The 25535-nt window shown below is 40.8% G+C and overlaps 1 long non-coding RNA gene across 1 annotated transcript in view; it reads right to left on the bottom strand.

Annotated features, from left to right (window-relative positions):
- LOC129638832 (uncharacterized) overlaps positions 1–14294 on the bottom strand; it is a 106250-nt gene extending 91956 nt beyond the window's left edge. Inside the window, exon 1 of the long non-coding RNA XR_008708047.1 lies at positions 14159–14294. This is a non-coding gene — a long non-coding RNA (uncharacterized LOC129638832). The remainder of the gene's footprint in view (positions 1–14158) is intronic.
- Positions 14295–25535: the final 11241 nt, after the last annotated feature.

Here is a 25535-nt window from a genome sequence, read left to right as displayed (position 1 = left end):
TGCCTGTTGCCACAGTTACTTGATGTGAGACTTCCTGTAAGTTATTATCTTTTCCAAGCTTTAGATGAAATGAAGGTTATTATTTTAGCACGCATCTCAAGGTAGTTGTGAGAATTAGAGATGATTAGGTCAAGTGCTTCATGGAGTATTTGGCACAAGAAAAGGATCTAGTAAGTGTTACTTATCATGTTACAGTAAATGACACTAAAAATTAAGTGGTACTAAGGCCACACAGCTAAGCAATGACACCTCTGAGGTAAAAATCCAAGGTTCCTGACTCCTTAGTTCTTTCACAAAACAATAGAGAATCCAAAAAGGAGAAGCTAGGAATACTTTATTTACTTAACAAATGGTTATCATGTTTGTACAGGGCCAAGCACTCTTTTAGGCACTTTATAAATACTAAGTCACTTAAGCTTCATAGCAACCTATGAGGCAGGCGCTAATATCATCACCATTCGTACGTGAGGAAAATGAAGATAAAGCAGGTCAGTGACGTTCCCAAGGTCACTCAGGTCAATGGGTACTGTGCTGTGACTAGAGGTTCTGAAGAAATTAAATAAAATAGTGAAGTCGCTCAGTCGTGTCCGACTCTTTGCAACCCCATGGACTGTAGCCTACCAGGCTTCTCCGTCCATGGGACTCTCCAGGCAAGAGTACTGGAGTGGGGTGCCATTTCCTTCTCCAGGAGATCTTCCCAACCCAGGAATCGAACCCGGGTCTCCCACATTGGAGGCAGACGCTTTAACCTCTGAGCCACAGGGAAGCCCTATATAAAATATGAGTAGAATTTTACTTAGACCATTTCTCATTAGTTAAAACATATTATTCTTCCTAATAAGTATTTTAACTTTTAAGACATTTACTGGACTAGATGACGCATACATCTAAAATCCCCAGTTATCCATGACTAAAAGAAGCCTAAGATTTCAGCCTGTGCGATATAAATTGATAGCTCATCTAGCTAGCAGCAGTTTCACAAATTGCAAAAACAATTCTATGTGATGGTGACTATTTTCCGTAAGACAAGCCTTATAGAATCTACAGAAAATTAGCCTCCAAATTCTAAAGTTTCCAAGAAATTATTTAAAAACTAACCATTAAATGTGCTAAATGTCTTATAAAAGCATAGAGAACACAAATTAAACTTTATTTGATGACTTTGGTCTTGCCTATCAATATCTGTATCTACCCTGTGTTGCTTGCTGTACAGTGAGATTTCAGGTTTGAAGCCCCTATATACACCCTTGTATTGCTGTTGTTGCTGTTTAGTGGTTAAGCCGTATCCGACTCTTTTGCCATCCCATGGGCTATAGCCTATCAGGCTTTTCTGTTCATGGGATTTACCAGGCAAGAATGCTGGAGTGAGCTGCCATTTCCTTCTGCAGGGGATCTTCTTGACCCAGGGTGGATTCTTTACCACTGAACCAGCTGGGAAACCCATACCCTCACATGCTCTATGATAAAAAAAAAGACTCCAATGGCTCCAGAACAATGCACTTAGCCCAGGACAAAGCAAAGTAAGGTCATTAGCCAGCAAAGAGATGGATTCTTATCATGCTGAAAGTGTGATCAAAAGGTGAGCTACTGAAACCTGGTTGATTAAAATGAAAAGGAGGAATCAAGGGTTATTCCCAAGTGGCTGGCAAGAGTTACAGGGGAGAGGTGTGAAGTCTGCCCTGTGCTGAAAGGAAGAACTTGGAAAGAAGAGAGAGATCAGCATACAGCACAAAACTAGTTCCATTTTAGACATACTAAATCTGGAAATCCCTGTGAGGCATCCAAGTGGAGCTATCGAATAGGCCATTAGTCCTAAGTTGTGAAACTTAGTGGGGCCTGGGGTGGAAATAGGAATTTTAAGTTTCCAGCATACCATGGCAATCATCAGATTTGAATGAATTCACCTATACAAGGGCTTCCCTGGTGGCTCAGCTGGTAAAGAATTCGCCTGCAATGCGGGAGATATGGGTTCGATTCCTGGGTTAGGAAGATCCCCTAGAGAAGGGAAAGGCTACTCACTCCAGTATTCTGGCCTGGAGAATTCCATGGACTCTATAGTCCATGGGGTTGCAAAGAGTCGGACAAGACTAAGCGACTTTCACTTTCACTTTCTTTCACTTCACATAAGGGATGTAAAGTGAGGAGAAAAAAGCTTCTAAGACTCATGCTATCAGAGGGCCTGGGGAACTCCAACAACTAACGGCTGAGTAATGGAGAATTAAGTCAATGAAGGAGACTGAGAAAAAAATGACCATAGAGATAGAAGGAACACCAAGAATGTATGGTATGAAAGCCAAAATCAGAAAGTGGTCAACTATTTCAAATGCTATTAAGAGATGGTATAGGATAAGGCCTAAAAAGAATCCAATGGAGTAGTGCTGTGGATGTCACTGGTGACTCTAGCAAGAACAGTTTCAATGAAACAGTGGGATGGAAATTATACTATATGAAGTTGAAGCATAAAGGTGACCCCATTCTGGCCATGGCAGAATATTTTGTAATTGGATTAATGTTATGGCTGAGACTATTATAAGAACTTGATAAAATATACCAAACAACTGCTTGACACTGAAAAACCATAATACAGGCCCCATTAGTCTTGAGAGAAGGAAGCGTAGAAGGTGAGTTCATAGAGCCCCTGGATTTTCATCTGAGATAGTTTTCGACATTCAAGCATGGGAAAATAGGGCCTGAGTAGAGAGTGACTGTCTTGCAAGAGCAGGGCACACCAGAAGCAGATTTATGAGAGTGGGAGAAATTCAGAAAAAGAGCCCTGAGAAAATGGTATATATATCCCTGTACATTGTTGGACAATGCCTCAGCTGCACATGGGTAGGGAAGAACTCTACAAACCCAGATGAAAACAGCAGCTTGAATGCCAAAAAGCTGATCACATATTTCAGCAGCATGAAGTACTGAGAAAACAGAGGTTAGAGTTTACGCCCTACCGAAGAGAAGATGCATCAGTAAACAAAATTTTAGTGAAGACCTTAGATGGGGAATCAGTGAGAAATAAGTTCAGCCAAATAAGGTCAAGTAAGGTAAAAATTTAACAATCTAATACTTTGGGCTTCCCTGATAGCTCAGTTGGTAAAGGATCTGTTTGCAATGCAGGAAACCCCAGTTCAATTTCTGGATTGGGAAGACCCGTTAGAGAAGGGATAGGATACCCACTCCAGTATTCTTGAGCTTCCCTCGTGGCTCAGCTGATAAAGAATCCACCTGTAATGCAGGAGACCTGGGTTCGATCCCTGGGTTGGGAAGATCTCCTGGAGAAGGGAAAGGGTACCCACTCCAGTATTCTGACCTAGAGAATTCCATGGACTGTATAGTCCATGGGTTGCAAAGAGTTGGACACAACTGAGCAACTTTCACTTTCAATCATACTTCAGCAGGACTGATCTACTTGCTCCCCCCAAAATAAATAAATAGTTGTCTTTGAAAGTGTCAATTACATATTGGCACTTGCCAAGGCTATTTGCCATCTGGCTCTGTAGTTTGAATCCTGTGTTGCTACAGCTGGTGACCTTGAACACACCCTGAAGAGAATCCAGGGTGGAAAATGAGGCACTTTGTGTTCCAGGAAAACTGGTGGAACAGGTCTTTAGATAGACATTTTCAGAAACTGACTTCATGATCCCAATCTTTGCATCTCTTCATGTCTAGAAAAACACTAAATCCCTTCATGGCGACATCAGCTCCTTGTGACTAGCAGAAAACCTTTCGTAGGATAAGTGCTTGATTGCATGAACTCCCCCTTCACCAAAATCACATATGTTGACCCTTTTATTACCTCTTTGGAACAGCTTCTAAGAGCTATCTGAGGTGCTGTCTCCTGGGCCACAGGCTTCATTTTGCCCCAAATAAAACTTCTCTCACAACTCTCATGTTGTGCATTTCTTTTAGTCAACAAAAGAAATCAACAGATCATCTATAGTTCATTTTGTGTTTATCTTCAGTATCTAAACTTATGAGGCATGTTAACAGATAGGACGCAGTAGTTTTGCTAAAGCTAAGAAGAAGGGAAAAAAAGATGCACATGTGGCTCAGATATTAGAGGAAAAGTTTATCAACTAGTAGAAAAGGATGAAAGTAAAAAAAAAAAGTGTAATTTATTAAAATATCAAATGGACATTTTAGAATGTGAAAATATAATATTTGAAATTAAGAAATCATTAGATGAGTTTTCCAGCAGACTGAACACAGTATAAGACAGATTGGCAAACTAGAAGATGGGTGAATAAGAATAAGCAAGAGAAGAATCATAGTAAAAAATATTATATAGAGGAAACAAAACAGATAATAAGAGATAGGTAACTCCTCTGTCAACAGGATTCTCTAGACAAGAATATTGGAGTGGGTTGCCATTCCCTCCTCCAGGGGCTCTTTCTGAGCCAGGGATCAAACCCACCCACATCTCCTATGGCTCTTGCATTGCAGGCCCCCCTGAGCCACCAACAAAGCCCCACAAGGCATGATTAAGAATCCACCTTCAGTGCAAGAGATGCTGGGTCAGGAAGATCCCCTGGAGGAGGGCATTGCAACTGTATTCTTGCCTGCAGAATCCCATGGACAGAGGGCTGGTGGGCTACAGTCCATAGGGTCACAAAGAGTTGGACACTCCTGAAGTGACAGAGCATGCATGTATGCACAAGGCATCATCAAATGTATAGATCTGTAAAGCTGGGGTACTGGAAGGAGAAAAGTGAGAGAATGGGACAGAACCAGTATTCAGAGAGATAATGGTCTATTCAACAATGCTTCTTCCTTATTTTTCAAATCATTATTACATTCTAAAATGGTGATTTTTTTTCTCAAAGTCTAATATCTGGTAACCATTCTCTTGTATTTTTTAATGCCTGCTGTCTTAGTCAGGTTGGGCTGACTAAAATGCTGTAGACCAGGTGACTTAAACAGCAAGCATTTTTTCTTACAGTTCTGGAGGCTGGGAAGTCCAAGATCAAGGTTTCTGCAAATCTGATTCAGTTTCTACTGAGGATACTTTTCCTAGTTTGCAGATGGCTGCCTTCCTGCTACATTGTCACATGGTGGACAGAAAGCAAGCAAGCTCTGGTCTCTCTTCCTCTTCATATAAGGACACTAATCCCATCATAGGGCCCCACTCTCATGACCTTACCTAAAACTAATTATCTACAAAAGGCCCCACACCTCCAGATACCATCACACTGGGAGTTTGGGCCTCAACCTATGAATATTTTTTTGTATGCGGTGTGAGGAAGGGATACAAACATTCACTCAATAACCCCTGCTATGTACACTGGATAAGTAGAAGAGTTGAGCTTAAAGGACAGGTCTGTCTGATTCCAGATGATTTTAATGACTGTTCTTTCTTCTACATCATGTTGCATCCCTCCTCACCTAATGGGCTTCGCGCCAAAGCTAATAAATTCTCTGTGTCCTATCATAAGGAAAACCAAACTATAGCCTGTGGCCCATACCTAGCCCACCATTTGGTTTTGTAAATGAATTTTTTATGGAACCCAGCTGTGCATATTCATTTATACATTATCTATTGCTGCTTTAGCACCACCATGGCAGAACTGAGTGTGTGCAACAGACACCATAAATCCAGCAAAGCCAAAAGTATTTACTCTTTGTCTCTTTACTGAAAAAAAGTTTGCTGATCCATGTCCTAGCTCATTGCAAAAAGAAATTTGATTACTGTAATTTAAGAAGCTCTCATTGGCATTAACTTCTTCATCAACAGGTTAAGTACTATTGACTCATCACTTCTTAATATGAAGTGATGATACTGATGTTCTGGGAGAGAAGATAGTTGTTGGTGCTTGGAATCAGAAGTAGTACAGTTTCAGCCATTGATGAGCAATGTACATAATTAATTTTAGATCTGTAGAACAAAGTTGGTCTCTTGGGATAGAATCTTTTAAGAATGGGGAGGTGAGTAGACTCACAGTGGATCTCCCTCCTCAGAGTAGGAAGGAGAAAAGGTCTAGCCCTCATTATCTCTCTGATCTCTCTCCCAAGTTTCCTCCTCCTTGCTTATTCTACTCTATGCACACAGATCTTCTTGCTCTTTCCTACTGATTTCAAGTAATCTCCCATCTTAGAGCTTTAGTACTGACCACCCACTCTGCCTGCTGCTGCTAAGTCGCTTCAGTCATGTCCAACTCTGTGCCACCCCATAGACGGCAGCCCACCAGGCTCTCCCGTCCCTGGGATTCTCTAGGCAAGAACACTGGAGTGGGTTGCCATTTCCTTCTCCAATGCATGAAAGTGAAAAGTGAAAGTGAAGTCGCTCAGTCGTGTCCAACCCTCAACGACCCCATGGACTGCAGCCTTCCAGGCTCCTCCATCCATGGGATTTTCCAGGCAAGAGTACTGGAGTGGGGTGCCATTGCCCACTCTGCTTAGAACACTGTTTTTTCTGATATCATTTCAGCTAAGGACCTCATCTCCTCCAAGTTTTTTGTTTTTTTTTTATCAAATATTGCTGTTTGCATGAGACTACTCAGACATCAGTGACAATGCATCCAGCTGGATTGCCCCCATTCTGCTCACTATTATTTTTCCCAAAGTTGTTTTCACTTTCTCTACTTTGTAATATATTCAGTTATGTTTATTTTTATGGTGTCTATCCCCTAATAGGATATAAACTCTAAGAGAGCAGGAATTATGGGGATTTTTGCTTTTAAATGATGTTTTGAAAATATTAACATCTAGAAGAATGATAGAAACACAGTTCCTGCATATCATATATTTATACATTTCTTGAATAAAAGTGTGTAATTCACATTTTGTTCTGGTGTCATGGAAATATTTTTAGGGCAATTTGGATTTATCATTTGGGGATTAGTCCATGTGTAAGTTTGACTGAGAAAATCATTTTTCCCTTCCTTCCCTGTGATAACTTGTCCCTCTCTTTCCTACCCAACCAATAGCAAGTGTCTCCCAGAGACTTCTGATAAATGAGACTTTCACAAGTCTTCTAAACTCATTAACCAAAATACTTCAGTAAGGCTTTTAATCCAAGTCAAAAGCTAGATCCTAAAAGCTAGACACTGATTTCAAGCCATTAGGGTTAACCTAGTAATGTGGGATAGTAACTTTCAATACTATATTCACACTGAAACTCAAGTTATATTACTAAAAAATTCACTAGTTAATATCCCTCATTCATGTTAGAATTGATTTTTCAGTCTACATTGCTTTTTCCCCCCACTCCTCCCAGGGTATCATTATGTTCTTTATGCCTTATTTCTCTAAGTATAATAAAAATACATTAGGAGTATTCATATACAAATTCCTGGCTTCAGACCAGGTCTGAATGCAGAAATTGGCATTATATAGCAGAACAATTACCAACAGCAAAGTCTTTTTCAGAGTTCTTATATGTTTCCCTTTCACTACACAAAGGATTAAATAACATAGAATTTTCTATGCTGTAATAAAATCACCCATTTCCAGCCTTTTAACTGATAGAGAAAATTTGTTTTGTTCAAAATGAAAATAGAAATGATAAGTTCTAGTAGATTAATTCATATCTAATTATCACTTTTCAGTCTGTAGAAACACAGTTCCAAGATACTTAAGTTGAAACAGTTTGCCTAGAAATTGATGTAATAGAAGCTTGATTTTCTATAGAAAATATTTCTTATTGTTTTGAACCATATTCCAAATTTCCAAGTATAGATCTATTGAATAAATATCCACGTCTGTTCAATTTTATCATTTAAATATATTTCCAAGATGGGGAGAGGGTAACTCTTCTTGCAATAAACATCTTGTGTTGACTCAGGACAACTAAATTCTTACAGTTATTAACTTAGCTTGTTCTCTTTTCTAGCATTCAGATTTAAAACAATCTATCTGGTTTAGTAATAAATAAGCAAGAATTGTTCAAAGCACCATGTAGGGTTCAGTCACATCTTGGATTATAGGTCTCCCAGAAATATCTCCTCTGAGATCTGCCCTGATTCTTCGACCAACCAGATATGATCTAAAAGAGATGGGCCCTGGGGAAAAACTCAGGAAATGCTATTAGACCCTTCTAAATGTGTATTCCTAGAATTTCTATTATCATGCATGGTGTCCCAAGATGGCAGCACAGTGACTTAGATATTCAGAACCTGGAGACAAATGGAGAAAGGACACAGTGATCTGCATGAATTGCCTTTATGCAAGATGCTCTCCACTTGTAAAAGCCCATACGAAGTACAAACATCTGGAGTCATAAAAATCATACATGTGCAATTAGTTCCCATCAAGATAGAGAAATGGGGACCAGACTTATTTATTTTGTCTTCAACAACAACCACAAATATATATATATATATATATATATATAAACAATGGTTTCAGATATTGAACAACATTGCACAAGACTGCAATCCCTGATAGAGGATAAACAGTTGAGGCAACTAAAAATATGCTGTTCCATCTGAATACCTGACAGGTAGAAATAATTCACATCCTCAACTCTTCTTCTTTCATTTATCAGAATATGGAAAAGCATCCACTCATTCAACATATAGGTACTTACAGTTATAAACACTGAGAGCTAGGAATGGAGACAAGCAAGAAACAAGTAAACAATGAAATGAGTAATAAGATTTCAGCTGATGAAAAGTGCAAAGTAAAAAAATTAAAAAGTAAATGTTTTACAGGGACCAATGTACATGTGTGTGCAATGAGCGCTGTCAGTCGTGTCCAGCTCTTTGTGATCTCATGGACTGCAGCACTCCTGGCTCCTCCGTCCTTGGGATTTTCCAGGCAAGAAAACTGGAGTGGGTTGCCATTTCCTACTGCAGGGTATTTTCCGACTCAGTGATGGAACCTGAGTCTCCTGCGTCTCCTGCACTGGCAGGCAGATTCTTTACCACTGCACAACCTGGGAAGCCCAAGTACGTGCCTGTGTAAGTGCAATAATTAGGAAAGTCATTTTTAAGACGACATTTGAGCAGAGACCTGAAAAATGAGGTGTGGAGAGCTAGAAAATGAACATTCTAGATACTATGGAAAACATGACATATGAAGGTCATAAGAATAAGAGAAAACAGAGCGAGTGAAGGGAACCTGGATGAAAATGAGCCTAGGATGACAGGAAAGGGCCAGAGCAGGGAGGGCTTGAGAGTAATGGAAAAAACTTTGCATTTTATTCTCAATGAGTTCACTTTAAACTCAGGAAAGTTGAGCAGGTGAACAACATGATACAGTTCAGTTCCATTCAGTTGCTCAGTCATGTCCAACTCTTTGTGACTTCATGGACTGCAGTACACCAGGCTTCCCTGTCCATCACCAACTCCCAGCTTGCTCAGACTCATGTCCATCGAGTCCGTGATGCCATCCAACCATCTCATCCTCTGTTATCCCTTTCTTCTCCTGCCTTCCATCTTTCCCAGCATCAGGGTGTTTTCCAAAAAGTCAGTTCTTCGCATCAGGTTGCCAAAGTATCGGAGTTTCAGCTTCAACATCAGTCTTTTCAGTGAATATTCAGGACTGATTTCCTATAGGATGGACTGGTTTAATCTCCCTGTAGTCCAAGGGATTCTCAAGAGTCTCTTCCAGCACTACAGTTCAAAAGCATCAATTCTTCAGTGCTCAGCTTTCTTTATAGTCCAACTCTCACATCCGTACATGACTACTGGAAAAACCATAGCTTTGACAAAGCAAAGTCTCTGCTTTTTAATATACTGTCTAGATAGGTCATAGCTTTTCTTCCAAGGAGGCAGTGTCTTTTAATTTCATGGCTGCAGTCTCCATCTGCAGTGATTTTGGAGCCCCCTCAAAATTAAGTCTCTCACTGTTTCCATTGTTTCTCAATCTATTGGCCATGAAGTGATGGAACCAGATGCCATGATCTTAGTTTTCTGAATGTTGAGTTTAAAGCCAACTTTTTCACTCTCCTCTTTCACTTGCATAAAGAGGCTCTTTAGTTCTTCTTGCTTTCTGCCATAAAGGTGGTGTCATCTGCATATCTGAGATTATTGATATTTCTTGCATCAATATTAATTCCAGCTTGTAATTCATTCAGCCTGGCATTTCACAAGATGTACTCTGCATAGAAGTTAAATAAGCAGGGTGACAATATAGAGACTTGACGTTCTCCTTTCCTGATTTGCAGCCAGTCTTGTTGTTTCTGAACTGTGGTGTTGGAGAAGATTCTTGAGAGTCCCTTGGACTGCAAGGAGATTGAGTTCATTGGAAGGACTGATGTTGAAGCTGAAACTCCAATACTTTGGCCACCTGATGCAAAGAGCTGACTCATTTGAAAAGACTCTGATGGTGGGAAAGATTGAGGGCAGGAGGAGAAGGGGACGACAGAGGATGAGATGGTTGGATGGCATCACCGACTCAATGGACATGGGTTTGGGTGGACTTCGGAGTTGGTGATGGACAGGGAGGCCTGGTGTGCTGTGGTTCATGGGGTCGCAAAGAGTCAGACATGACTGAGTGACTGTACTGACTTGTTGTTTCATGTCCAGTTCTAACTGTTGCTTCTTGACCTGCATATAGATTTCTCAGGAGGTAGGTCAGGTGGTCTGGTATTCCCATTACTTGAAGAATTTTCCGCAATCCACATAAAGGCTTTGGTGTAGCATATAAAGCAATAAAGCAGAAGTAGATGTTTTTTGGAACTCTCTTGCTTTTTCTATGATCCAGCCAATTTTGGCAATTTGATCCCTGGTTCCTCTGCCTTTTCTAAATCCAGCTTGAACGTCTAGAAATTCATGGTTCATATACTGTTAAAGCCTGGCTTGGAGAATTTTGAGCATTACCTTGCTAGAGTGTGAGATGAGTGCAATTGTGCAGCAGTTTGAACATTCTTTGGCATTGCCTTTCTTTGGGATTGGAATGAAAACTGACCTTTTCTAGACCCGTGGCCACTGCTGAGTTTTCCAAATTTGCTGGCATATTGAGTGCAGCACTTTCACAGCATCATCTTTTAGGGTTTGAAATAGCTCAACTGGAATTCCATCACCTCCACTAGCTTTGTTCATAGTGATGCTTCCTAAGGCCCACTTGACTTTGCAATTCCAGGATGTCTGGCTCTAGGTGAGTGATCACACCATCATGGTTATCTGGGTCATGAAGATCTTTTTGGTATAGTTCTTCTGTGTATTCTTGCCACCTCTTCTTAATATCTTCTGCTTCTGTTAGGTCCATACCATTTCTGTCCTTTATTGAGCCCATCTTTGCATGAAATGTTCCCTTGGTATCTCTAGTTTTCTTGAAGAGATCTCTAGTCTTTCCCATTCTATTGTTTTCCTCTATTTCTTTGCACTGATCACTGAGGAAGGCTTTCTTGTCTTTCTTTGCTATTTTTTTGAACTCTGCATTCAAATTTGTATATCTTTCCTTTTCTCCTTTGCCTTTCATGTCTCTTCTTTTTTCAGCTATTTGTAAGACCTCCTCAAACAGCCATTTTGCCTTTTTGCATTACTTTTTCTTAGGGATTGTCTCGATCACTGCCCCCTATACAATGTCATGAACCTCCATCAATAGTTCTTCAAGCACTCTGTCTATCAGATCTAATCCCTGAAATCTATTTGCCACTTCTACTGTATAATCATAAGGGATTTGATTTAGGTCATACCTGAATGCTCAAGTGGTTTTCCCTACTTTCTTCAATTTAAGTGTGAATTTGGCAATAAGGAGCTCATGATCTGAGCCACAGTCAGCTCCAAGTCTTGTTTTTGCTGACTGTATGGAGTTTCTCCATCTTTGTTTTCAAAGAATATAATCAATCTGATTTCAGTATTGACCATCTGGTGATGTCCATGTGTAGAGTCTTGTGTTGTTGGAAGAGGGTATTTGTTATGATCAGTGCGTTCTCTTGGCAAAACTCTGCTAGACTTTGCCCTGCTTCATTTTGTACTTCAAGCCAAATTTGCCTGTTACTCCAGGTATCTCTTGACTTCCTACTTTTGCATTCCAGTCCCCTATGATGAAAAGGACATCTTTTTTGGGTGTTAGTTCTAGAAGGTCTTGTAGGTCTTCATAGAACCACTCAATGTCAGCTTCTTCAGCATTACTGGTTGGGGCATAGTCTTCGATTACTGTGATATTGAATGGTTTGCCTTGGAAACAGAGTTCATTCTCTCGTTTTTGAGGTTGCACCCAAGTACTGCCTGAAATGATTGGCCATTCCCTAGGCAAGTTCTCAATCATCGACAAGCCCACAAAGCACAGCTGCCCGGCATCAGAGCTACCCACTCCTGCTTTATCCCCCTCAAGCAGCCTGTTGGTCAATAAGGACACAGATTTCTCTTTAAAAAAATTTTCACCCTGACCTCTGTGTGGAGAATAGATTGTATTTGGTTGAGTGAATACCTAGAGACCAAATGAAAGGCCGTTTTAGAAGTGGGGCCAGAAATGATAGTGGAGTAGAGTGGCAGTTCTCCATGTGGTGAGAAGTAATTGAATTCAAAATAGATACTAAAAGATATGCTACATTGTAGTTGCTGTTCTAAGAATAATGCAATGGCTCTTTTGATCGTACAACTACTATATACGGTGTGTGTTAGTCACTCAGTCATATCCAACTCTATAGGTTAGGCGCTAAAAATATTCCCATTTTAGAAGATAACGAAATGAAAGCACAGAGCAGTTAAAGTAACTTGTCAAATATTACAAGCTGTTAAGAGGCGAAACCTGGATTTGACTTCAGGAATCTAACTCTAGAATTCCTAAACACTACAGATACTGTGAAACCTACAGGAACTGCCAATCTCTCACTTCAGTCACATGGGCTTTCTTTTGGTTTCTCAAATATACCATGTTCTTTAATTATTCAGGGTCTTCACATAAGGTTGTTTTCTTTCCCTGAAATACCCTCCCCCATCCCAGATTTATATTTTGTTTTCTTGGTTCTTTTTTGCCCTTCAGACCTCCCCTCAGCTTAAATGTCACCTCCTTATAGTTGTATTCCCATTCCATCAAAAGTAGATATCCTCTCCCCCAGTTATTCTTCCTCACAGTACTCAGTTTCTGCCTTGGATGAAGTAGGAGGGAAAAGCAGGGGTTTGTATTTGGATGTGTTAAATTTGAGCTATATGTTAACATTCAAGTGGAGATGCAGGGTAGACAAACGGCTGTATAAGTCTGGAGTTCAAGGGAAATATTCAGGCTGAGTCATCAACATATATGGTATTAACAGTCATAAGACTAGATGAGATCAACAGAAAAAGGGTATAAATAGAAAAGAATGTGGAGTAACCAGCAAGAGAGATGCCCAAGAAGTAGAAGAAAACCAAGTCAATGTGATTCCTGGAAGTCAAGTGAATATAGTATTTACAGGCAGAGAAGGCAGTGGCACCCCACTCCAGTACTCTTGCCTGGAAAAATCCCACGGACGGAGGAGCCTGGTAGGCTGCAGTCCATGGGGTCGCTAACAGTCAGACACGACTGAGCGACTTCACTTTCGCTTTTCACTTTCGTGCACTGGAGGACGAAATGGCAACCCACTCCAGAATTCTTGCCTGGAGAATCCCAGGGACAGGGGAGCCTGGTGGGCTGCCGTCTATGGGGTCGCACAGAGTAGGACACGACTGAAGCGACTTAGCAGCAGCAGCAGGGAAGAGGAAGGGGCTTTCAGCGGCACCGACCAATGGCAGAATAGGGCTGTTAACTGGTTGCTGGTTGACAGTTGCTCACTTGGTTGGGAGGAGGGGCCCACCGGGATGCCCAACCAACGGCTGAGGAGGACTGTTATAGTTTGTGTCTGTCTCAGTGGAGCATGCAGGCTGGAGCCAGGGAGTGAAAGGCCCTTTGTGCCTTGGGGCCCATCTGGGACCACCACTATACAAGTCCTGCCTAAGAGGAGGCACATCTCAGTTGGTGGCTCTCTCAGGGCCAGGTCCCCAGACCCTGCCCAGCTGTCATCACTGTGGGAGTCAGGCGCCCAGAATCCAACTGGCCCTCAGGCTCCTCAGGCCACTGGAAGGCAGGGGCAAGTCCAGGCCAACTGACTCTGCCATTAGGTCGCAGAAGTGGGGATGGGGTAGAGGTTCACTGCTTCCTCAAGGCATGGCCGCGACCAATGGGTGGCCTTGGTGAGGACTCTGGAGTCCTGCAGGACACAGCCACAACCCTGTTTCATGGGCCACCCAGCTTACCCACTGGCCCAAGCTTCAGCGAGCTGGAGGGCCCTGGGAGAAGGCTGGGAACTGCCTCTTACCTCACTCTCCACCTGATGACCACCACTCACCAATCGCTGGCTGAATTCCTCACTAATGGCCGCTCCTTGACAGTTGGTTGCTTGTGGGCAGGACCCACTGCTGCACCAACCAATGGTGCAACGGGACCGCTAACAGTCGCTTATTGACAGTTGCTTGTGGGCGGGACCCATTGCCGCACCCACCAATGGCTGAGCAGGACCACTAACGGTCCTTCACAACCGTTGCCTCATAACGGGGTTGGGGGCAACAATAAAGGCACACACCACCTGCTGAGGGCACTCAGCTGTGCTCTATTACAGAAGTACCTCAGTTCAGAAAGGTCTGCAGTTTATAAGTGTCAACTACAAAATATAGTCACCTGGAAGTAAAGAGTTATTTTATTTGGTGCGAATGTTTAGCTCAGGAGACAGCATCTCAGTAGCCCTGAGAAAACTGCTCCAAGGAGGCGGGAGAGGAAGTCAGGCTATTTACAAGTTTGCAACAAAGGGAGCAGGCAGTCTGGACATCAGAGATCAGATGTCAAGTTAAGGAATTTAGCATTCTATGTATGGAAAGATGCAAGCCTCTGGGTTCACTGAATTCATTCCTTTCATATGCACCTCAGTTATCTGGGGCCAAATACTGTTTCCTTGTTCACTTTAAGAAGTAGCAGATGGCTGCCTCTTGCATTCCCCCACCTCAGCAACTCAGCAACCACCATGGGGGTAGGGGAGTGGTGAGGCAGTAACAGCATCTTTCAGATCACAGTTTGGGGAGCCCTCATTCACTTTTGGAGGCCAGAAATCGCTGATGGCCGTGACATGTCTTATTTATTGATATAGCAGGAGATATTTTCATTTCACATAAGTATAAATCTTTATACCTGTGGTAAGTTTGTTTTCATAACAAAGGTAATCAGCCTTTTAGCTTGTTGCTCTTGTGGAAAACTATATACTGGCAGTTAGAGTTTTAAAGCTCTCTTTTCCTTGGGGGCTCAGTGGTAAAGAATCCACCTGCCAATGCAGGAGACGTTGATTCCATCCCTGGGTCCGGAAGATCCTCTGGAGAAGAAAATGGCAACTCACTCCAGTATTCTTGCCTGGCAAATCCTATGCACAGAGGAGCCTGGCAAGCTACAGTTCCTGGGGTCACCAAAGAGCCAGACATGACCTAGCAACTAAACAACAGCGACAACAACAAACAAGGATGTTAAAGGCTAGAAGTGGGTTTCACTGTCAATGCCCCACGTTGCAGATGGATGGCAGAGGAAGTCAGAGTTGTTATTTTCAGGACTTCCCAGGTGGTTTAGTGATAAAGAACCTGCCTCAATGCAAGAGCTGTTATTTTCATAGCAGTACATTGTAAGTCCCCTGCACACAAACCTTCAAGTTGTGAACTTTCAAAGATGTGAATGTGCATTCACATGTCCAATCACATTAGTTCATGTGTCTTGTGTACATCATCACGTGCATGTGTCCTCTACGAGTGGTTGTGCTTTTGTGTACTTTATTGTACGTTACTATGCAAAGAACAGTGGTGCAGTATCTTTATTTCAAGCACAGGATGTCTGGAAGCAAAGCATAAAAGTAGCAGTGATGTAGCTGGTACTGCTAAGAAACACCAAGCAATGTTGATGGAAACAAAAGTGAAAATAATTGAGAGAGTGGAGTGAGACAAAAAGATGGTAGATGTCACTCATTCTTTTAATCTGAATAGTTCAACCATTGGCACGGTTCTACAGAATGAAGACAAGATCTTGGAACCTGTGAAGTCTGCTCTGTGATGATGTTGACAATAATCCCAAAGAAGCTTGGAAAAGTAATGAAGGGGATGGAGGAATTTCTCAGTGTGTGCATGCAGGATCAGCATCAGTGTCGAATCCAATTCAACGTAATGCTGTTTCAAGAGAAAGCTAAAAGCCTTTATGAAGACTTGAAAAACGGTGAAGAATCAGAGGTTGCATCTTTTAATGTCAGCCATATCTGGTTTCATCGGTTCAAGGCTAGAGCTAACATTCACAAAGTAAATGTAAGTGGCAAGGCAGAAATTGTAGATATGGTAGCTGCCTCAGAAATTCCTGAAACAGAAATTGGTTAGTTTTGGTGTCTCATTTGAAAGACTATGAAATCAGATTTTTGTTTCAAATGGAATGTTATTATCACCAGGTGATACACATTTCATTGTTCTAATGAGACTTTTCCATTTAGAAAAAAAATCAAGTGATCAAATTTTATAAGATAATAACATCCCATTTGAAATGAAAATCCGATTTCATATTGTTTCAAAAGAGTCACCATTTCCACAGAGGTTTGTGTTGGCAACCTTGCAATATTAGTCCAGTAAAAAAGATTAAATATTAATAGAAGTGTGGGATAGATTATTCTCTTTCTTTCTTGGATTTAGAGCTTTATTCTGCTTTCCATTCTGAGTACGTGATATGAATATAGATGGGTCAAACAAATTACACATATTAGCATGTCATAATTAATATCAAATGACAAAGAATAATTTTTGCAGGCCAATTTGGAATGAGCTTTTTTGCACCCATGTTAATTATCTGTAGTTTCAATTTCATTATGAACCACCAACTGCAGAAGCTGACTTCAACTGGCTTCACTTGTATTTTAAATAATTGTGTTTAATAATGTATTATGCATTACACAGATATTCCTACAGAACCCAAGTTTCAATTACCAGTCACTTCAAATTACAGGCTTCCAGTAATTAGCTTTTGCCACATAACCCATAATGGAACACATTGAAGTTAATAGAAAGCAGGAGCAAATCAAACTGAGTCAATTTTGGTGTGAGCAGATTTCAAAATTAACCAATTTGTGTCCTTTTAAATACATTTCTCTACAGGAATTAAAGAGTTGTCTGGTTAACCTTTCTGAGTCTCCCTTATTTGTAATGAAGGAGATAATGAAGACAGTGCCTGCCTCAGAAGGCTTATTCATTCACCTTTAGAGATAAAGGCATGTAGTTCAGTTGTCAGGATTCCATCCGTGGTCTGCCTTAAAATACCTTTATATCCATTCACAAATTATTTCTGAAAGCACAGAAAACAAATATATGGTCTCATATTTAGGGTAAAATCTGGAGCCTTTATGTGACCCTTGAAGGTTTCTATTGATGGTTCTCAAGTCTGAGGACACATTAGGATCACCCAGGGGACTTTAGATCAGATTCTGTGAGAGGGAGGTCTAGGCAGGTAGGGAGGCTGCAGAGGGGTGGAGGGCCTAGCCTGAGTATGCTATATAATTTTGCTAGGTGTGGCCAAGTTTGAGAACTACTGCCCTACATAATCATTCCAGAGCTACACTGCCTGTGAACTGATTAGAAATGTGAATTATCAGGCCTTACCCTGGATCTGGGGCTTCCCAGCTGGATCAAGTGGTAAAGTATCTTCCTGCCAATGCAGGAGCCTCAGGAGATGCAGAGTCAATCTCTGAGTTGATACAATCCCCTGGAAAAGGAAATGGCAACCTATTCCAGTATTCTTGCCTGGGAAATCCCATGGACAGAGGGGCCTGGCACGTTACAGTCCATGGGATTGCCAAAGAGTTGGACACAACTTGGCGACAAAACAACAACAAAAAAATCAAGAAGGTTCTTATTTATCACAGAATTATTATAAACTACTTGTTGCTTGGATACATATTTTCCTTCCTAACCCCAAACATTTATTTCCATACTGAACTCACAGGCTATTTCTTGTCGCCAACACAGCTTGTTTTACTCTGAAACGTCTTTAATCCTGAGGCCGATCATGTGTATTTTCAGTGTGTCTGTATAGGTGCAGGATGTTCTGGGCAGCTGAAAACTTTCATTTGTCAGGAGCAACTACTAAAAACCATAAGAGCCTTATGCTAGTGTCAGAACAATATAATAAAGTCTGAAATGAATCTAAGAAATTAAATAGAATAGTTCCTGGCATGTAGTTCTTACTCAAAAAAATACCTATTGAGTGAATTTAAAGTGAGTGCACAAATGAATAAATGTATGTGTTCACATTTGTACCCTAAATCTAAATACATCTCAAGGGTTATGAAAATTTGGAGCACATTTTTTTTTCTGCTACATTTTCTTTGAAGAAATACGTTAGGTATTTTTTTTTTAATCTTAACATTCACTTCAAAAATTCATATACATAAACATTCTCAGGACACATGATAAAAGCATAGTTGTAACATGGCTCTATCTGTAAATTTCATGCAATAATTCCTTGATCTTTAGGAGGCTGCTTGGAGATTTGTTCACACATTGCTGGAAAGCAACTTCTGGTTCTGTTCTAATGGAGAATATTTACTTTGGTTAAACAGGCAACAGGGAAAGTCACAAAGGACTGACATCCACCATGAAATAACACCAATATTCATTCACTCTGAGTCTCAGGCTAAGATAGACATAAATTGCAGCTGTATTTTTCTAAACATTCTCATGATTTTCTAGAAATCCCAACAACTTCTCATCTGCCAAATCACTCAGTCCACTAACTTAGGTGACAGACAACAGTGGATGGCATATTTCTGGAGCAAAGAGTGGTAAGAGACAGAGAGAGAAAGGGCTTCACATTTTTCTTATTCTGTCCTCAGCATCTGCTGCTGCTGGTTAATAAAACTGCTCAAAGAATATAACATAAGAGGCTCTTGATGGTACCTGGGGCAAGGAGACAAGATATCTCGGTCTTAGTTTCATTATTCTGTTATTAACTTCATCCTACCTTAGCTTCAACAAGCTCCCCCTCTATCTGAGGAGCAACATCCAAATATATTCCTGAGCTCCAGAGTTAGGCTTTCAGGGGGCACATCTGAGGTTTTGTACTAAGAGACCTGGGGCTGTCAGCATAATCTCCCTGAGCCTTTATATCTCTATCAGTAAACAGGAATGATAGTAAAATCGTCATGAATATTAAGAGAGGTGATTTAGTCATTCATTTAGCAAATATTTATTGAGTGCCTGCTGCATGCCAGGTACTGTTGCAGGTGTTAGGAACATGGTGATGATCAAGACAGAGGAGTCCCTGTACTTATTAGGGAACTTACATTTTCATGAAAGAAAACAGATGGCAATTCGCTTAGGAGAGTGACCAGCACCCAATAAATAGTACCTTCAACACATAGTAATTGAGCACTCTTTGGGGTAGTATGGGTAAAAAATAGTGACCTCAAGCAAATATTCTCTTGAACATTTACTTTCCTACTTGTGCCTTTTTGAATTTTCCAACATATTTACAATGAGCAGGGATTGCTAAGGTAATAAATTAAGAAAAATAAAAGAGCGATGACATAATTTAACAAATATCTAAAAGAGTTTTCATGGTGTCTAAAAGAGAATTATGATTCAGGTTATGATTATGTTGAATTATGATTCAACAAACAGTAACTGCCCACACAGTTTTCAGCTTGGATGTGTATTTTCCAACTTCAGCACAGTGGTCCATTCATGCTTGGTAACTTCAGCATCTCTCCTCCTCTGGTCTAGTCTCCATCCCAAGCCTCTTTCTTCATGGATGTACAGGATCATTATTTTTGTGTGTTTAAGCCCTCTGTTTATTAAAAATCATTTTACATGTTTTCCATTCTTATACAATCAGAAACTCCCAAGCAATTGATATTTGCCCACTGTTAGTGAGCTTCAAATATTGCTTTGTTTTCCAGGTGAACTGTCTTCTCTTTTTAGCATGAATGTGTTAGAGTGTTTCTGTTTTCCCTAATACTATATGGGAAATGTTATAATTAATATTTTTCTTTTATTCTCTATCATAATCACAGCATCACCAAATCTCAATGCCTGCCATTTAATGACATGTTTTGTCTCTACCTAGATTAGTAGCAGTCCATGGGGTCGCAGAGTTGGACGTGACTGAGCAATTGAACTGAAGATTAGTACAGCCTCTAAAGTCTCAGCAAGTCTTCTTCCTTTCCTAAATCCTTATCAAAAAAGCATGGTATTGTTGTATTACTCTCATTCATCCTGAATTACTTAGCCAATTTTCTTCTATTCATTTTACTGGGTTACTTTTTTTCTTGCCTGTGTCTTTGTTTTTAAATTCCCAAATTACTCACTCTGCCCTACATATCCTGTGCAAAATAAAAGAATCTGTTAATTCACCCCACATCTTAAGGTAGAAGACAGTACATTGTAAAGTATTGGTAAAGTCTATACCAATACTATAAAGTCTATACATGATAAAGTCTATACCAATACTATAAAGTCTATACATGGTAAAACCTACATGGTAAAGTCTAAGTATTGCCATGTATTACACAATGATATTACTTATAAGAAAGCCTATGTAAACAGATTCCCACATTTGTTTTTTTTTTGTTTTTTTTTGCTGTGTCATATGGTAAGTAAGTGTTAGTCGCTCAGTCGTACCCGACTCTTTGCGACCCCATGGACTGCAGCTCACCAGGCTCCTCCGTCCATGAGACTCTCCAGGCGATGATACTGGAGTGGGTTGCTGTTTCCTTCTCCAGCTCCACTTTTAGTTTTCCAAGGACCTCCATACTGTTTTCCATGTACCAATTTACATTCCCACCAACAAAATAGGACGGTTCTTCCCTTTTCTCCATTCCCTCTCCAGCATTTATTGTTTGTAGATTTTTTTGATGATGGTCCTTCTAACTAGTGTAAGGCGATATCTCATTATAGTTTTGTTTTTTCAGCTTTTTATTTTATATTGGGATATATAGGTGATTAGCAATGTTGATTGTTTAATTAATTAATTAGTTTAATTAGTGATTAATTAGTCTCAGGTATACAGCAAAGTGATTTAGTTATACATATTCCTTTATCTGGGCGCTTCCCAGGTGGCTCAGACAGTAAAGGATTCACCTGCAATGCAGGAGACCTGTGTTTGATTCATGGATTGGGAAGATCCTCTGGAGAAGGGAAGGACTACCCATTCCAGTATTCTTGCCTGGAGAATTCCATGGACAGAGGAGCCTGGTGGGCTGCAGTCCATGGGGTTGCAGAGTCAGACAGGACTGAGCAACCAACACACTATACGTGTATCTAGGGCTTCCCAGATGGCACTAGTGGGAAAGAACCTGCCTGACAATGCAGGTGGACAGACGCGGATTCAGTCTCTGGACTGGGAAGAGCCCGTGGAGGAGGGCATGGCAGTCCACTCCAGCGTTCTTGCCTGAAGAATCCCATGGACAGGATTCTGGGGTCCATGGGATCACAGAGGCAGATATGACTGAAGTGACTTAGCACTCACGCATACATGTATCTATTCTTGTTCTAATTCTTTTCCCATTTAGGTTGTTATGCAATACTGAGCGGAGTTCCCTGTGCTCTATAGTAGGTCCTAGTTCATTACCCATTTTAAATATAGCAGTGTGTACGCGTCACATCCAGACTCCCTAACGATCCCTCCCTCCCCCTTCCTCCCTTAGAACTGTAAGTTCATTCTCTTGAGTCTGAGTCTGTTTTTGTTTTATAAATAAGTTGATTTATATCAGTGTTTTTAGATACGACATATAAATGGTAGCATATGAATATTTGTCTTTCTTTTTTTTTTTAATTTTATTTTATTTTTAAACTTTACATAACTGTATTAGTTTTGCCAAATATCAAAATGAATCCGCCACAGGTATACATGTGTTCCCCATCCTGAACCCTCCTCCCTCCTCCCTCCCCATTCCATCCCTCTGGGTAGTCCCAGTGCACCAGCCCCAAGCATCCAGTATCGTGCATCGAACCTGGACTGGCAACTCGTTCCACATTTAGTTTTAAGAAATTGCACTTCCCTTTAGTGCTCAAACAACATTCCCAAGACTACTTGTTACTTGACAAAAAATTTAAAAATTTTATTAGACTCCTTCTGAACATTTCTGGCACGCTGCCCTGTCGCATAAATCCAGCTGGCATGTCACTCAGACCCCAGCCAGTCTTCTGGTACCAGGCGCATGACTCCCCACCCCTTTGTGCCATCTGTACCTGGCTCTCAAAGGCTGCTGCTGATCTCTTTGCCTCTCCACTCTTCCCATAGGAGGGCACAGCCCATCCCTTAATTCTGAAAATCTTGGTTAAGCCCTAACTTAACAAAACTATGCTGAGGATGTGAAGAAATGTAAAGAATTCCAACACAGCTAAGCAAGTCTTAAAACTGTGTAGTTTATCAGCTATTTCTAGAGTTTACAGGCCCCTCCACAGGTAGAGACCTGTTTCTCTTAATTTCAGCACCTCTGCTACCGGGTTACTGAAACCAGCTTCCCTTCTCAACATAGGAAGGCCCTTCTGCCAATAATTTTCCACTCCTTAGAATTAATACCCTGGAGAGAACAAACAATATTTCTTAAAGTAAAAATTTATTCTAAAATTACAACATTTTGTATGAGAAGATAACATCTACTTTTTAACGCCGAGCAACTCAGTTCCTCCTTTTACCAATTCATTCCAAAGTAGGAGCTCAGTCTTAAACTTGTATAACTTACAGCCTGGAATGGCTCCTCCAAAAACAAAAGGAGGGTAAAAAAAAACCTCTTCTCTGAAAAACAGAAGCAGACCTCTATCCAGAGAAACAAAATGGGTTGGCAGCCTCAAAATAGTAGTCTCTGCTCCTTTCTCTTCCCAGTTCCCCTTGTGTGGTCATAAAGCTTCAACAATATTGATGTTTAGTCTCAGAGAAAGTTATGTACATGTATAACTTGACATCTACTCTTTTCTTTGCTCCTTATTTTAAGACAAGCATTGAATACTGAACTTGATTGTGACTCCAAGCTGGAGAGTATCATTTTTAATTTTGGAAATTCAAGCCAGAGAACACAGCCTTAGGACCAAACAATGTGCAGTGTGGCTATGTTTATTCATAACTGGAGCAGAAAAATGGCTGGCAGTTGCAACAATCACGTTCGGTGTCTAGTGGCTATAAGGAAGAAGTAAAGATACAACCTCACAAAAGCTCACAATAAGATGCTGTGGAAGAAACCAAGAGATCCAGTGTAGCTGCTCGCAGACTGTAACGTGGCGTGCCCATCCAGTGATTGATAGGGACTGGGTGCCTGTGTGCATGCTAAGTCACTTCAGTCATGTCCGACTCTTTGTGACCCTATGGACTATAGCCCACCAGGCTCTTCTGTCCATGGGATTCTCCAGGCAAGAATATTGGAGTGGTTTGCCATGCCTTCCTCCTGGGGGTCTTCCCGACTCAGAGATCAAACCTGTGTCTCCTTCGGCTCCTGCACTGCAGGCAGCTCTTTACTGCAGGGCCACTGGGAAAGTCCCTAAATTTCCCTGAACTGCATCTAAAAACACATAGGAATCCAGCAGGAAACAAATGACACAATCAAACAGGGTAAGTTGAGAGTTTAACCAGAGGACTATTGAATACACAGGTGGGCGGCTTAAGGAAATCACAATTAATACTGCAATACCCCTGGGCCAGAATAGTGAGCTCTTCCTACCTCAGTCCTGAAGGGTCAAGTTGAGAGAGCAGTAGGGACTCAGAGGCAGAGAGGGCTACGTGGGGATGGGACTGCATCTCTCAGGGCTAAAGTAGGAGAAGGGTGGAGAGTGTACCTGGAGGGCAAGCCTGTGTCCTATTAAATCAGAGAACATTTTCGGTCTTCCATTTCACCCTGTACCCAGTTGCTATGAGGGGAACATGACGAATCATCAGACCCTGAACAGGAAACCAAACTGATTTAATTAGAAGAAAAAACCTAAAACTTTAATTGGCTAAACAAATTAATTAAAATTCATTATGTTGATTTGCTTAAGACTTCTAAATCAATTCCTCTATTCTTAAGCACATAATACCTAGAACAGCTGTTCCTGCCCAAAACATTTTTCTATGCATGTAAAATTAGTTTTATTTTGTAAACGATAACTTCTGGAGAATTTTGAGTTGTAGAATGCCAAGCTCTGATTTGCACACTTGAAAAAATACTCCATAGTAGTTTAAAAGATCATTATGAAAATGATGTATCTGGAGACAGTAATACTATATGAAATATTGTGGACAGTTGGGATAGAGAGATGATGATAATACAGGAAACTTTTGGAGGTACAATTCATAGAATTTGGTGCTTGATTAACGTGGACAGAAATTAGGAGTCGAGAGTTAGGACTCTTAAGCTCCTAGTTTTAAAAAATAAGAAGTGTACCCAATTAGTGGGTGGGGTCAATAATAGTTCAATTTGGGACATATTAAACATAATGTACTGCTGAAATCCAACCAGCTGAATATATACCTTTCCCACACAAGAAAGAGATATGGAAGTTATAATGTAGGAATGAGTTAAGGTACATGGTTATATCTGGAATCAGGTGAAGATGGAGAACAGAGCACACATTTTAAAATTCAGAGCTCTTCCTGCTTTAGTTCCATTGATAATCTTTTCCACCAGACAGTAAATCTCAGTGAGAACAGGGATTTGGCCTAGCTTTTTTTTAATGGTATCCTCAATATCTACCATAGTGCTTGGCACATGGTAAGTCTCAGTATATGTTACTGAATGAATGATGACTTGATCTGGCTAATGGGCATTGAAGAGGGTCATCTGATTTAAGAACTGGACTTATTTATAGATCAATTCACTCTGAAGGATTCTCCCATCTATACCTCTTTTAGGGCTCCCCACTGAATTTGAAGTTCCTTTTCCTGACTAGCTATTGCTTGGAAGTTACTTCTTGTTTGTTTCTATTTCTCAGTTGTTAAATTTGTCTTAGTTCTGTCTTTAAGAACCAATTATTTTTTAACCATACCTCTTTATCCAATTTTCTCTGTAGAGAAAGCTATTCTTACTTTATTTATTTATTTATTGTGGTATAACCAGAGGCCCATTCAAAATTTGGAAAGTAATCAACAAACATGTTCGTAAGTAGATAGGTAATATATAATGAAAATCTAAAAATCTAAAAGTACTTTGAGTACAGTGTATCTTAAAGCAGTGGTCTCCAAATCAGGGTTGTTTATCCTGGGAGTATCCCAAGACTTTCCAGGGTTGGGGGGGGGTGGAAGATACATGGGCACACAAAAGGAAACAATTTCCAGAACTTCAACTTTAAAAAAATATATTTATTTGGGGCTGCATCAGGTCTTAATTGCAGCACACAAGGTCTTTTGTTGCAGCACATTGGGCTTCCCAGGTAAAGAATCTGCCTGCCAATGCAGGAGCGGAGAAGACAATGGCACCCCACTCCAGTACTCTTGCCTGGAAAATCCCATGGATGGAGGAGCCTGGTAGGCTGCAGTCCATGGGGTCACTAACAGTCGGACACGACTGAGCGACTTCACTTTCACGTCTCACTTTCATGCACTGGAGAAGGAAATGGCGACCCACTCCAGTGTTCTTGCCTGGAGAATCCCAGGGACAGGGGAGCCTGTTGGGCTGCCGTCTATGGGGTCGCACAGAGTCGGACACGACTGCTGTGACTTAGCAG

The sequence above is a fragment of the Bubalus kerabau genome, chromosome 1 (genome assembly GCF_029407905.1).
Source record: "Bubalus kerabau isolate K-KA32 ecotype Philippines breed swamp buffalo chromosome 1, PCC_UOA_SB_1v2, whole genome shotgun sequence".
In the NCBI taxonomy this organism is placed as follows: Eukaryota; Metazoa; Chordata; class Mammalia; order Artiodactyla; family Bovidae; genus Bubalus; species Bubalus kerabau.
The sequence above is the reverse complement of the archived record's forward strand: the minus strand, read 5'-3'. Positions and strand labels throughout refer to the sequence as shown.